Source organism: Protomyctophum bolini (assembly GCF_963924005.1).
Source record: "Protomyctophum bolini genome assembly, chromosome: 18".
Lineage (NCBI taxonomy): Eukaryota > Metazoa > Chordata > Actinopteri > Myctophiformes > Myctophidae > Protomyctophum > Protomyctophum bolini.
In genome coordinates, this window is record NC_137879.1 from 41,389,229 (window position 1) to 41,403,895 (window position 14,667).

Here is a 14,667-nt window from a genome sequence, read left to right on the forward strand (position 1 = left end):
GTGTCCAAAGTGGCTGAGAAATGGGTGGCCCAACAACTGACTGCTCACCTAAACTCGGACCACAATCCTTTGCACCCACTGCAATTCGGCTTTCGCTCCAACCACTCAACATAAACAGCTAACTGTTACTTTCTGGAGGGTGTAAAGTCAGAGTTAGACTCGGGTGGCATAGTGGGCGCAGTATTTCTGGATCTCAAAAAGGCATTTGACACTGTACACCATCAGGTACTTCTGTCAAAGCTCTCCAAATTTAATTTTTCTACAGAGGCAGTGAAATGGATGCATTCATATTTAGCAAACAGGAACCAAAGTGTTCGTGTTGGTAGTGCTCAGTCAGCATATCTTAACTGTGGCATTGGAGTTCCTCAGGGATCAATACTGGGGACAATTTTGTTTAGTTTATATATAAATGATCTGTCCAACTGTCTCCATACAAATGTATGCCGATGACACAGTTCTTTATATACATGCTAAAAACAAACAACTAGCAGCAGACAAATTAACTGCAGCCATGGTCCATGTATCTGACTGGCTGAGGAACTCATGCTTGCATCTGAATACAAAAAAAACTGTTGGTATGTTTTTTTCACGGAACTCCACAGACCCTGACACTGATATTCTTATTGAAGGTAGTAGTATTCAGGTAGTATCAGAATTTAAATATCTTGGAATCACACTAGACTCAAACTTGACATTTAATAAGCATGTTAAAAATGTAGCCAATAAAATCAAATTCAATTTATCCAATTTCAGACACATAAGACCATATCTAACAACAGATGCAGCCAAACTCTTCATGCATGCTATGATTTTTTCACACATAACCTACTGTTTCACAACCTGGTCACAGACAAATCAGACAACTTTAAAACCCATAGAATCACTTTACAAACAGACATTAAAAACACTGGATCAAAAGCCCAACCGTTACCACCACTGCCATATAGTTAAAAAGTACAATTTATTTAATTTTGACGGCTTTAAACACTTTGCAGATTCCTGCCTCATTTTTAAGATCTTAAATGGACTTGCACCTCCACCACTGAAACAGTTCATAGATCGAACGGACAGTGGTGACAGAACAACAAGGGCAACTACCAGAGGGGACTGTAAAGTGCCAATCAGACGTAGTGTGTTTGGTAAAACAGTCTTCTCTGTTAGAGCCTCCCATCACTGGAACAGTCTCCCTACAGAATTAAGAGAGACCTCCAACTATCTGACCTTCAAATCCAACCTGAAAAGGTGGCTAAAAACAACTCAAATTTGTAATCATGAGTAACTAACTATCAGCACTATTTAGTATTCATCACCGGTGTCATTTCTCACTTCACTTGCCGTTGTTCTGTCCCCTGTACCATATCGATATGTTCCTGTACTGTATTGTGTTTTTGTATGGACGTAGTGTTGGGTGCTTGCACATATGCACACATGGCATCAACGCATGGTGTTGTGTGCGGGCACACTACACTTTGTCTTTCTTTTATCTGTATTGTATTGTGTTTTTGTATGGACGTAGTGTTGGCTGCTTGCAGTACATATGCACACATTGCATCAACGCATGGTGTTGTGTGCAGGCACACTACACTTTGTCCTTCTTTTATCTGTATTGTATTGTGTTTTGTATGGACGTGGTGTTGGGTGCTTGCACATATGCACACATGGCATCAACGCATGGTGTTGTGTGCAGGCGCCCTACACTTTGTTCTTCTTTTTTATCATTCATTCATTTTTTAAGAGCCTGCCCAGGGACTACAGATGAAATTTAGCTTCGGCTAACTCTGGCCCATTTACATTGATGTGAAGACTGACATGTTGATTAATGAGCGTTGTCCCTGTCAAATAAATAAATAAATAGAGCCTTATACAGAGTAGAAGGCTATGGACCAGAGCTATTGTACATGCAGTCTTTGTTTACATATCCGTTACAGTACATACTGTATGAGGTAATGCCAGTTGTTAGGCCGGCCTGTACATCCTATATGTAAACATTCTACAGTGCAACATTCTGTAGGCAAAAATATATTTCTTACTATTGTAAATATATTTCTTACTACTGTAAATACAGTACAAAACAGTAGGAAAAACTTGGAGACGACCCCTCCATTTATAACTCTTAATTTGCGGGAAACGTATCAATAGGTTTCCCACAAATGAAACGTTGGGTGCGGATAACGTATCAATACGTTTTTTTTTTTTTTTTTTTTTTTCAACACTGCTATAATAATATTAGCAACCAATGTAACTCGAGTTTTTGTGATATCACATCTGTTCTTGGTGTTGTGTTGCGAGTGAGTGTGTTCCACCCCTCATGAGTGAGGACAATGTCACGGGGGGACGGGGGGTGGGGGGTTGTTGCACTACTCACTGTTGGTTTAGCTTGGTCTTCAAGCTTTGTGCTTTGTGGGAGAGGACCCCTCCATCTAACTCCATCATAATTTTCTGCAGTACCTCAAATGTGCATTTGAGCTTCGGTGGGTAACTCAGGTTCAGCGTGTAAATGAGCCCCAACAACATGGCAGTTGCAAAGGCCACATTATCCAGGTCTTGTACCACCGTGACTCCCTCAAGGACAATTCTGACATTGTCCTCACTGGTGTTTTTGATGACGATGATCCCCATTGTCGTCTTCTCCAAGGCACCCTCACTGATTGTCTCCTCCACATCCTAAGTGTTCACAAAAAGGCATTATTAGTTATAATCAATAATGAGCTGGCAACTGTGAATTCCATCTGTGGTTAATGAGATGCAATCTGCTTTGAGGCTGTATAACTTTTAAACTTTTTTTATTATAAATATTTGAAGCTTTTTAAGAAAACCTAGGTCAGGATTTAGAAGGCATTTTTGTAATCAGTCTTATGTCTAAATGGGTTAAGTCACAACTATGTATAGCATCACATTTTAGTTGGCAGCAGTTAACACAACACTGCCGCTTGAGTGAGCATCAGTGGTTCTTCAAAGATGTACACAGTGCATGTATACACTGTACAGTCAGTCACTTACTATGAATTCCTGCACAAGGTCTCCAGGATCCTCGTTGAGGTAGATGCAGAGTCCTTTAATTATGCAGTCCCTTCCTTCGTCCGTGTCATCCTGAAAGATAAGGGACAGAACAGACTCTTAAAACTCAAATACATAAGGGGTGCTTGCAGGTTAACATGTTTTTGTAAAAAGAAAAAAAAAAAAGGCCTACAAGCTAACAATGCATCACATAGTGCCATGAGCTTGTAGTTTATTTTGTTTGTGTGACACTTTTATATGATGAAGCAGAGTTTAAATGTAATAAAAATCAGACCAGTCTGAAGAGAGTGGTGCAACAGCACCCCCTATTGGTACTCTAAACATAGTCCCACCAAACGTAGTCCCACGGTCCCACCAGGACAAAGCTGTTCCTTCACTTAAAAATAAAAGTTTAAATATGGAGACACAAGGTTTCTGCCTGAGCAGCAATATAGTTCCATTACAGTAAAGTAAGTACACATGGATGTGACACATAAAAACACATAGAGATACCTGCTGCAGGCATATACAATACAGTAGCCTAATGGTCAGGAGGTACATGCACATCCCAGTCAATTCAACAGGTGCTCGATCAAACAAAATAAACTGAAAAAGGAGGAGGAAGTCTGCACACCGTTTTAAAAGCTTATACCTGACGAAGGCCACAGAAGGTGATAATTAAAGTTGTGAAGGAGCTTTTAAAACAGTGTTCAGACTTCCTTCTTTTTCTGTGTACATATACACAGTATACAAAGGGTGTTGTTGAACTTTACATATATGCACAGAGACAGCAGAGTGTGTTTTGAGACAATAGAATGTTAATTTCTCCCAACACCTGAAGAGAGCCTCAGAGAGTAAAGAACAATGGCTGATACTTGGCAAGTTTTGGGTAGACAGGCAGTCTTCACTCATGAACCCTCACATTAGCACATGTATGAAAAGCACAAGTGCAATGTGCATTTTTTTTATTGCTTGGTGTTCCAGTTATATTCTATGACACAGTTTAGTATGAATTTGCACTAATTTAAGCAGAGAAAAATATTTTATAATGTTCTTTTTAGTGAATTTCTCTGGAACGGAAGGTCCAATCTGCTCAGTATAAAGTTTGTTTGATGCACGACTTTGAGGACAATATCCACGTCAGGTTGAACATGGTCAAATAACAAGCTAATCCCGTAAATCATTTGTGGAAGCATGGTAGCATGAACGCTAGCCTGCGTTAGCATCATAAGAACACAACATGACAACACCAGTCTAGGAAGATATGGCATGATAGCTAACCTGCGCTAGCATTGTTAACATAACACCAGCATGAAAACCCAGGGAAATCCGGCTTATAATAATTATAATTAAGACTCATAGGGCCGTTTGCACCAAGAAGGATTAAGCCTTAATCTGGTTTAAATCAAGGTTTATCTATTAATCCAGTTGCACCAAACTTTAAACCTAGTTTTCACTAATCCGGTTTAGTTTTAAACCAGCCTTTTAATCTTGGTTTAGTTTTTTTAATCTTGGTTTTAATTTTCACAGTAAACCTGGATTAATGTCAATCCTGTTGCACCACAACTTTAAACTTTGATTTAAGTATCAATAAGGGATAATTCTAAACCAGCAGGAGAGGAGGTTTAAATTAAAACAACATGGCAGCATATATCAGATGGCATCATGAAAATGAAAGAGAAAACGAAAGAGCACCTCAAAGAAGAATAAGGGACCGTCTAAACCCAGTCGAATATTATGACTATGATGAATTCAAAAGGCGGTACAGATTCAGCAAAGACTCTGTAATGACAATACTTGCTAAAATCGGGCCTGCAATTGAACATGCCACTGAGAGGAATGCAGCTGTACCACCCTTGCTCCAGCTACTGATAGCCTTGCGCTTTTATGCACCTGGATGCTTCCAGCTGGTGGATGGGGACCTTTTCGGAGTACATGACTCAACAGTGAATAGGATTGTTGAAAGAGTATCCCGAGCAATTGCGTCTTTAAAAAACCAGTACATAAGATTTGCTCCAACAAGTTGAGTTTTACAGAAGATCTGGTTTTCCAGGAGTGCTAGGAGCAATTGACTGTACTCACATCCCCATTCAAAAATGGAGAGCTGTTTCGCAACAGGAAGGGACACTTTTCTATTAATGTTCAGGCTGTGTGTGACGAGGAGGGCCAAATCAGCAACATTGTAGCTCGATGGCCAGGATCAACACATGACAGCCGGATTTTTGACAACAGCCACCTCTTTGCTCTGCTTGAAAGTCAGGCCTTTCAAGGCCACCTCGTTGGTGACCTTGGATATGCCTGCCGTGCCTACCTGATGACCCCCATTTTGCACCCTCAAACGCCAGCAGAGAGACGGTACAATACCAGCCACATTAAAGCAAGAGGTCTTGTGGAGAGAGTGTTTGGAGTTTGGAAAAGGAGGTTTCCTTGCTTGAAGGATGGGCTTCGAATAAAGCTAAAGACAACATTGACAGTCATTGTTGCAGTGGCAGTGTTGTACAACTTTGGGAAGAGATATGGAGACGAGCTGCCAGAAGATGCTGAAGAGGGTCCCCATGACGACGGAGAAGATGACCAGGAGGAACACGCTGCTGCCAATGCAAATGGAACTGCTGTCCGGATGACCTTAATTGAGAACCATTTTGCTGCTTAATTCGGGTGTGTATGTACACAAGCCTAAAGGAAAACTTTTCTCTATCAATCGAATGAAAGATACATTTGTAATTATAAGAATCACTTCTACATCTTCTATAGCATGTTAATGTAATATTTTCCTTGTGTGTACTGTACCGCCAATACAATGAACGCTGTTCAATGCCTGTGTTTTGAGGAAGATACTAAACATGTCAAAGTGTCCAATGTGTTAATTTATTAATAGTCCAATACAACACACATCTGCAGATAAGTATGCCAGCCAATGCAAATAAACGTCTATTGTACAATTATTGTACAGTACATATTTGTCTTCATACTCATAAAAGAACAGTTGTCTTGTTTTTCTTCAATTTCCTAAATAAATAATTCAAATTCAGATCATATTGATGATCTGAATTTGATTGAATAACCCATTCTGACCTGAGATCAGATTAAAAAAATGTCTTCTACATCCTGACAGTTTTCTGAAAAAGCTATGTTTCTATGTCAGTCGTTCTTCTATTTAAAAAAAATAGCAGACCTACAAGCTCGTAGAACGTCACTTGGTGGCGCGCTATGAGCTTGTAGATCTGCTATTTTTCAATAGCTAAAGCATAACATAATGCTAACACCAAAAGGGGTTCCCGCTCAGAATTTAACAGTTTGGAGATGTACAGTACATTTCAAGAACTCAATACAAAAACTCATAGCCCACATCTAGCATTTATAATCCACACAAAAACAAAACACAAAACTGTCTGGACTGGGTCTCTATGGTGTATCACAGTAGTGATCACAACCTCCTTTGGTGAAATTTACAACACAGGTAAATGGCTTAACAAAATCATTAGCCTACAATACTGTACCAACCATGAATCTATTTACACTAGGGTTCATTAAGAAGATATTGCATTGGTTGTAAGCCTGTAAATGCTGTCATATTAGTCATGAGTGCATCTTTTTGAAGCAGCAGCACTTCTTTCTGCAACAGAAGCACTTCTCTCTGTAACTTTGCATTTTCTATCTGAATTACATTATTCTCTTTCTCCAATTCCAGTACATCAAAATGATATTCATTTTCTGTCCTTTTTCTCTCTCTTGCTCTTTGATGGGCTGCCGTGCTGAACTGTGTGTGACTGTCCTGGGGTTGCTCCTTTGCTGACACGTTTTTTCACAATGGCAGGAGCAGAGGGGGCAACTGTCTTCACATGTACACCATTATCTAAAAAATACATAAAATATTTAAAAACTAGTTTAGTACAGTAGCCTATAGCACAATTGTCTCATGGCTATGGGCACAGAACTATGTTTTCATAATTTGTTTTATTTACATTACAATGTATGTAGGCCTACATGAGGAACAATTATAAACAGTGATTTTGTAACATGGGCATTAGTATCATTTAAATATCATGCCAATATCATCATGCTGAAATATGATATTGGTATTATACTGTCAGGGCAAAAAAATGTTAAACTGGTATTATACTGACCATAATTATTAAAATACTACTGACATGATGATGCTGACATTACATTATACTGAACAATAAATGACACACACACACACACACACACACAGTGGCGCGCACACACACACACACACACACACACACACAACTGAACTCACGTTCAGAGGTGGACGTTGATGGTAGGTCCGCACCTTTGCCTTTGCTTTCAAGTTTTTCCAACAGGCTTTCAAACTGGGGACGTCTCTTTTATCCTTGATACCCGCTGAACCATTGAAACACGTACACAACTCGTCCCATGCCAAGTCCTTTTTTCTCACCATTACATTGTCAGTTTTTTTGTCTTCAATAGTGTTCCGATACTGCTCCATTAACTGACATAATAAATGCTTTTCATGGCTAGTGAAGTTTGAACCCCTTGCGCGCTGCGCCATGTTTGTTGTTGTTTTGGAATTGGAAACTATCGGAGGAAGTGGTGGTGTGTGTGATCAACGGAACATATCTATAAACCTACCACGCACCACGGAGTGACGCTCTCTGAGCTTATACGTCTGTTGTTTTTTTAGCGAGCGAGACGTTTTTTATTATTATATATTTTTGCTGCAGGCACTATAATTTACTTAAAACATTCTCAAATATGAATGAAATAGTAACGCTAATGATGCTCACGACTGCTGCTGTTTATTTACAGCGCAAAACCAAGATGGCGGACACACAACAAAGTTTAATCCATGAATTAATCACAGTTTAAAGTTTTAATCACAGTTTAATGGATTTTAATCACAGGTTAAGGATTTAATCACAGATCTGTTAAGCAATGCTTAAAATTAAGTGGTGCAACACAACTCGAATTAAAATTAATCCTTGATCAACAAATCCCTGATTAACACTAAACTAAACTTTATTTAATCTTTCTTGGTGCAAACGGCCCATAGCCTTACCTTATGCTTTTAGGCTCCAGCATGTCCACTTGTCCACTGTCCAGCTCCCCGCAGCAGCAGCAATGCAGAAGGAAGAGGGGGAAGGGAAACAGGATACCTGGGTACTTCCTGCTAATTCGCGCCATACGTTTGACTTCCGATGCAATTGAAATATATTAGGTCAATGTGATTGAATCACTTTCAGGGTTAGGGCCGGTTAGGGCTTATGACTCACTTTAACTCAACACATTCTAATCACGTTATGTGGTCAAACATGAATTGTTGATGTTGAACATATGTAATCTGTTCATTTAATCTCAACATTTAATCTTTTGCAGTCGGGTGAGGCTCGATTATTTCGGGCCGTGTGTCAGGCTAGCAGAATGCCTTCAGGAAAGCAGCAGAAAACAAAGTAGAGAGGTGCTATTGCACTGATTGCAGACAACTCTGATGAGGACGAGATGGAAGAGACGAGCAGAATGCCGTCGGGAAAGCAGAAAAGATCAAAGCAAAGGGGTGCTACTGCCAACTTTGAGGAGGACGAGATGGAAGAGATTAAAAAATCTCTAGACACACACAGGAAACTGCCAGGGGCCGTGACAGGATTAGCTGGAGTAAGAATAATTGGAATATTGTTGTAATGTATTTGCTATAATACAATTCCTATGATGCATAGGATTATTTTTTTATTTGCACATTTAAAAAACAACACATTTGGAAGAACAACATATTGTAGGGTGAGATTTAGAAAACCCTGTGGGGTTTATAAGGTTAATCTAATTTAACAAAAATGCAAATAAATCATAAAAATCAAACGTAAATTCTTTGGCAACATAAATGTAATACAACAAGGGATACACTGAAAAAGTAAAAATACATATAAATGAAACGTGTATGTGTAGTGTGTGTGGAAGAGACTGACATTGAATTGTTACATTTGATTTATCAAATGGTTCTACGTTTATATTTAAAATGATTTAGTGAAGATAGACTTTGATGACATCACAGTATAGAACATAGAAGTGGGCATGGTTTTATGGACCCACTGAAAAAATCGTCCATTCATAGAGATTTACAAAATTATTTAACATTTATTTAAAACATATATTGTATATTTAAATGTATTAAAATATTTATATCAATTATTTTAAGCCTAGAATCAAGCCTTCCAGGATATTGGTGAATGATGACCATAACACCTCTGATTCTGTGAATAAATCCAATGTAAATCGCTAAACATAGAGCATTTATTAAATGTAGTATATGATTAAATATGCAATCTTGTTTTTGTTTGTTTTCTCACAGAAGTGTGTATGGTCATGACTCACCAGGATCCTGGATGGATTGATTCTAGGCTTAGAATAATTGATATAAATATTTTAGTAAATCTCTATGGGAGAGTTTTCAGCTCTATTTCAGTTCCATAGCTGCTTCCCATGTATTACATTGTACGATGGCTCCCCCTAGTGACCGTTTATGGTATGTGCACCGTCTATGCTCCAGACTACAGCAGGGCTGGTGTGCATGTGCACAACCCTTGGATACACTGTTCCCACACCTAAGCCAAAAGCTAAATTCCAATACCCAAAATCTCGGCTACTCGCTCACTCCCACTCGGTCACTCAGGGTCATTCCAGCGTGACCCAGAAATGGTTAACGTTCCGATTGTTAAAGTGCTCCATCGAGGAGAAGAGTGGAGTCGAGTGGAGGAGCCGAGTGGGCTCTCAGTCTCCGAGACCGCATAGAGCGAGTGTACATCAGGTGCAGGCTCGGTGGGGTATTTTGTCTCCTCGCAGCGGATTTCCGCATCACGTGTACATGTTTTTTTCCTTCTCCAGTCCGCCTCCTCCACATGTGGCACAGAAAACACTGCTTGAAACCCGATACATGCACCCCCCCCCCCCCATCCACCGGCCGGCTGAGTCGCTGACCCAATTCACACACATGCACGCACTGTGCCTACATATGTGAAAGTGAAAGGACCACAACAAGCCACTGGCTTTATTGCGTTGTGTGATATAAGCATAATAAAAGTAGGATTTATAAATTAGGCCGGCTATATTGTGCGCACCTAATTCATCTCTGTGCATGCCTGAATGCACAGACTGCTATGAATGACGGTGACAAAAATGTATTTATTTATATGTGGACTGAACTGAATATGTAAGTCAGAGAGACTATACCTAATTCCTGTTATAGTGTCCGTTATTTGCAAAGACCGTCGGAGGAGGATGACTGTCGGAGGAGGGGGGGTGATTTATACGTGTGCGCATCTGCGCATCCTGGCGCTTATTCACTATTTCAGGAATAAATAGCCTTGCCTTGCACATGTTACCAATACTGTAATACATACACATTGGCCTCGGTTACATGCACAAAATGATGAATTGTCTATTCTGTAGACTGTACGGCTCTGTTCGGAGTTCCATGCAGTGATCCAGCTGTGTGACACTCTATTGTTCCACCACTTTTGCTTTGGCAATGTAAACGTATGTTTTCCCATGCCAATAAAGCCCTTTGAATTGAATTGTGTGAAAGTTGCGGTATTGGAATTTAGCTATAGAGATTCTATAGACGAATCCAGGAGCGGGTCTCATGGTCGCAGCTTACGTACTCGGCATAGCTGCAGGGTTTAAACCCTCACCAGGCGCACCTCTTCTACTATAGTGAACGGCAGAGTAACTGATGTTAGTCTGCCTCAAACGTTACTCTTTTACCTGCTTTTTACTAAACACTAACATTACAAAGATGCCCAGAACATCGGGATGAACCTGTGTAGTTTATGGCTGCTCCAACAGTAGTGGGTTGATATAAAAATAAAAATAAACGGAATGTCAAAATATCCACCGCGGTGGCTGAGACCAGAGCCATTGAGTAATGGTTGAGACGAAGCAGTGAGAGGTCCTGAAAGATACATAACGTCAGTCTTACCCAATACCCAATCATTCTGTTTTATCAACACAAGACTGCTGTACTTTATACCTCATACTTTAAATGCTTAGTATGAGGTATAAAATACAGCAGCATTGTGTTCATAAAACAGAAAGATTGGGTATTGGGTTTTTTTTTTTTATGTTCCCACTGCTGTTGGCGCAGCCATAAACTACACAGGTTCATCCCAATGTTCTGGGCATTACAATTTAGGCATTTAGCAGACGCTCTTAATCCAGAGCGATTTACATTAAGCAAGAACAAAAAATACATCACATAAAAAGCATATTTATCATGAAACATGCGTAAGCTAAGAAAGTAACTGTGGAATATCTATATAATGAAACTATACATATAAACTATACATATACTACTATGCTATACATATGTAGGCTACTATGACGTGCTATGACTACATACAATGTAATTATAGTGCTGTCTACATAACATGCTATAAGTCTGTATCAAATGCTATCTAAGTCTACAGAAATGCTATCTAAGGGGGTAGGGTAAGTGCTATGGGCCATGATGGAGTCTGAAAATGTGGGTTTTCAGACTACGGCGGAAGATTGGGAGTGATGCTACAGTTCTGACTGCAATGGGAAGTGCATTCCACAGTTTTGGAGCCAGAAGGGAGAATAGTTTGGGACGTGTGGAGCGTTGTCCCGGCGTTTTTAGTGAGGGTACTTCCAGCTTCCCTGCGTTGGCTGATCTCAGTGTGCGGGAGGGTTTGTAGGGTTCAATCATACTTGCAAGATATGGGGGAGCCATACCTTTGGTTGCTTTGAATGCCAGCATCTTTGTAATGTTAGTGTTTAGTAAAAAGCAGGTAAAAGAGTAACGTTTGAGGCAGACTAACATCAGTTAGATAGATAGATAGATTCTGTATTTTTGTGTCATGCACCAAATGCGCCCAGCCCACATGGACTTATAGGACACACCATATCATTGCTTCAATATTGCATTGTGTACAAGAAACAGGTTTATTTTTTTTTATTTTTTTTTACACAAACAAAACATTCTGCCTTTTTTCCCACGCTTTGCATAAAAGCCGTTCACTATAGTAGAAGAGGTGCGCCTGGTGAGGGTTTAAACCCCGCAGCTATGTCGAGTCCGCCTACAGGAAATACGTAAGCTGCGACCATGAGACCCGCTCCTGGATTCGTCTATATAAAGAGGCGACACTCTCATTAAACCATATCATAACAACCAGCGCCCAGTGCCTTCGCCATATTGGTGCGATAACGCAACTTCCGGTTGCTCTAAAAAACATGGGTGCGTTCGCAAATGCTCACCGGCAGCGCACTCGCGTATTAGTTTGCATTGCACAGTGCGCTCTTTCCGCCGCGTCCAAAAAAAGTCTTTGAAGTCATTCTATTCCACTTCTAATATTATCCTTCTAGAGAACTGGTCTGTGTTGAACAGCGAAAAGGTATGAATATGCATGCATAGCCTACTACTTTATATCATATTTAGGAATGGATCAAAGCTGAAATTACTTTAGTAACATATTCATTCAGAAGTATGTGTGCGTGAACGTGCGTGGCCTATGTGCGTGTGAACGTGCGTCCAACATTGAATTCAGATTTTAGTTCAATGGAAAGGAAAATATATAAACTACAATTACAAATAATGTTACCAAAGAGAAATTAACGTCCACATTGATGATGGTTTTGGCATATATTTATAGCCTACTGATACTGCCCTGTATAGCCTACATGCTTTTTAATTTGACTTGACAATGACAAACGACTCGCCTTGACTGCATCAATGTAGACTTGCTAGGCTACATAATGTTTAAAATAAATGATCAACAACTTATTGAAAACATAACAAATTTATTTTCAAGTGTAAATAATTCTTCAGAATTTGCAGTTTACAAAATGGTTCAAGAAACAGGAATACCAAATGAATATCCATAGGCCTAAGGCTAAAAGCAAATAATATATATACATTGTGGTCCTAATTACATTGTGATAGTACTGGCGGTAAATCCCAATCACCAGCTACAGACAAAATGTACAAATAAAATAAGCCATCAGGCTAACTAATACTGACGTGTTACTGATGGGTCATCTTCAGTAACTTGCAATTTCGCTTTTGATTTGGCTGTGAGAGTCTTTGATTTTGCATGCGCAAGATGTGGTGAATGCGGAGACGAATATAGAGTTTGATCATGTACACAAGAGATATTTTGCACATTCCTTTGTCACATGCCACTCCATAGCCACTGCACTCACCAACAATTGCCATAGAACTAGTGAATAGCCTTTTCATCAGATCCGTGTGGATAACCTGTCTAATCTTTGTCCTAAAGTGAAATTCTATGGCTGTGATCAGATTCACCAGTTGTATGGTAGGCACTTTTAGACCCTTCTCTCCCAAATTAAAATCAGTGTACTGTTTGCCTTTGAGGAATGCATACTGTGAATCAACGGGGACAACTGTGGTCACAATTTCACAGTCCTTACAGGGATTGTTTACAAATCTCCTCACAGCCTTGCTGCCCACATACCCTGCCAGGTAAACTAATACACTCCCATCAGATCCAGATGTTCCTGAAACTGGTGGCGTCGTCATGTCACTCAGCAGGCCCATGACTCGTTTTGCAAAACATCACTGCCCTGGAAAAACAAAATACAGACAAATATTAACCATAAGCTCTACCATGTCATATAACAGTTTACTTATTATGCTAAATAAAAACCTAATCATCCATTATGTTATCTTCTGCTCCTGCAGTGTCTGGAACAGTGGCTATCTCAGCTATACGATCAGTACTCAATGTGTCACTTCTCTGCCTAGCCAAGTTTATTACTTACTGTAGCATAGCTGTGTTCCTCCATCATTTTCTCAGTGATGGTGATCCTTTGACTCAACTGGGAGGCATGTTCAGCCAAGACCTGCTTGGTGCCGGTGATGACCTGGGGCTGGGGATCACGCTGAAAGGAGCAGATATATAGCAAGCATAAGTTAAATCATGTCACATGTAACCTATGAAGATCCACTTATGTCACTTAAATACAATCGCTGAAACAATCGAGCAGTTTACCTGGGTATGCTCCTCTGAAGCATAGTCATGCTCAGCCAATATCTGCCTGGTGTCTGTGATGACCTGTGGATCAAGGTGAAATGAGCAGATATTTAAAAAAAATCACATATAGCCTATGCAGATCCACATATATCTGAATTTGAATAAACAAGAATATTTTGCAGGATTACCTGGGAACTCCCCTGGGACACACATGTATTAAACTGCAGCAAGAAACTGTCAAGGTCTTGTTCACAGTTAGTCTTCTCCGAGTTTTTAAAGATCAGCTGCCACAGCCCGGTATTCACGCTCAAACTGGACAGAGTCAGGATTGTCACGGTTTCCACCACGAGCTAACACACAAAAAAATAGTTACATAAAGTTAGAATAAAATACCTTGCAATGTACTGATATACTATATTTCTTTTTACATACCCCTAATGCATGAGTAGGCATTCTCAAGGCAGTCTTGATTCAACCGATTTGTCAACAGGTAGGATACATTGTGACGTTGTTGGAGATCAAGTGTACAAAGAGGCTCTACGCACACCAAAGTCCTTGTGGCGGTGCCGACGCACGGGAGAAAACTGTAGAGGAGATCTTGAATAAACAATTTTGGCGGTTAAGCCTTCATCAGGGAATACAGGGCACATACTGTAATGGTTCACACTTAAATATGGTGCCA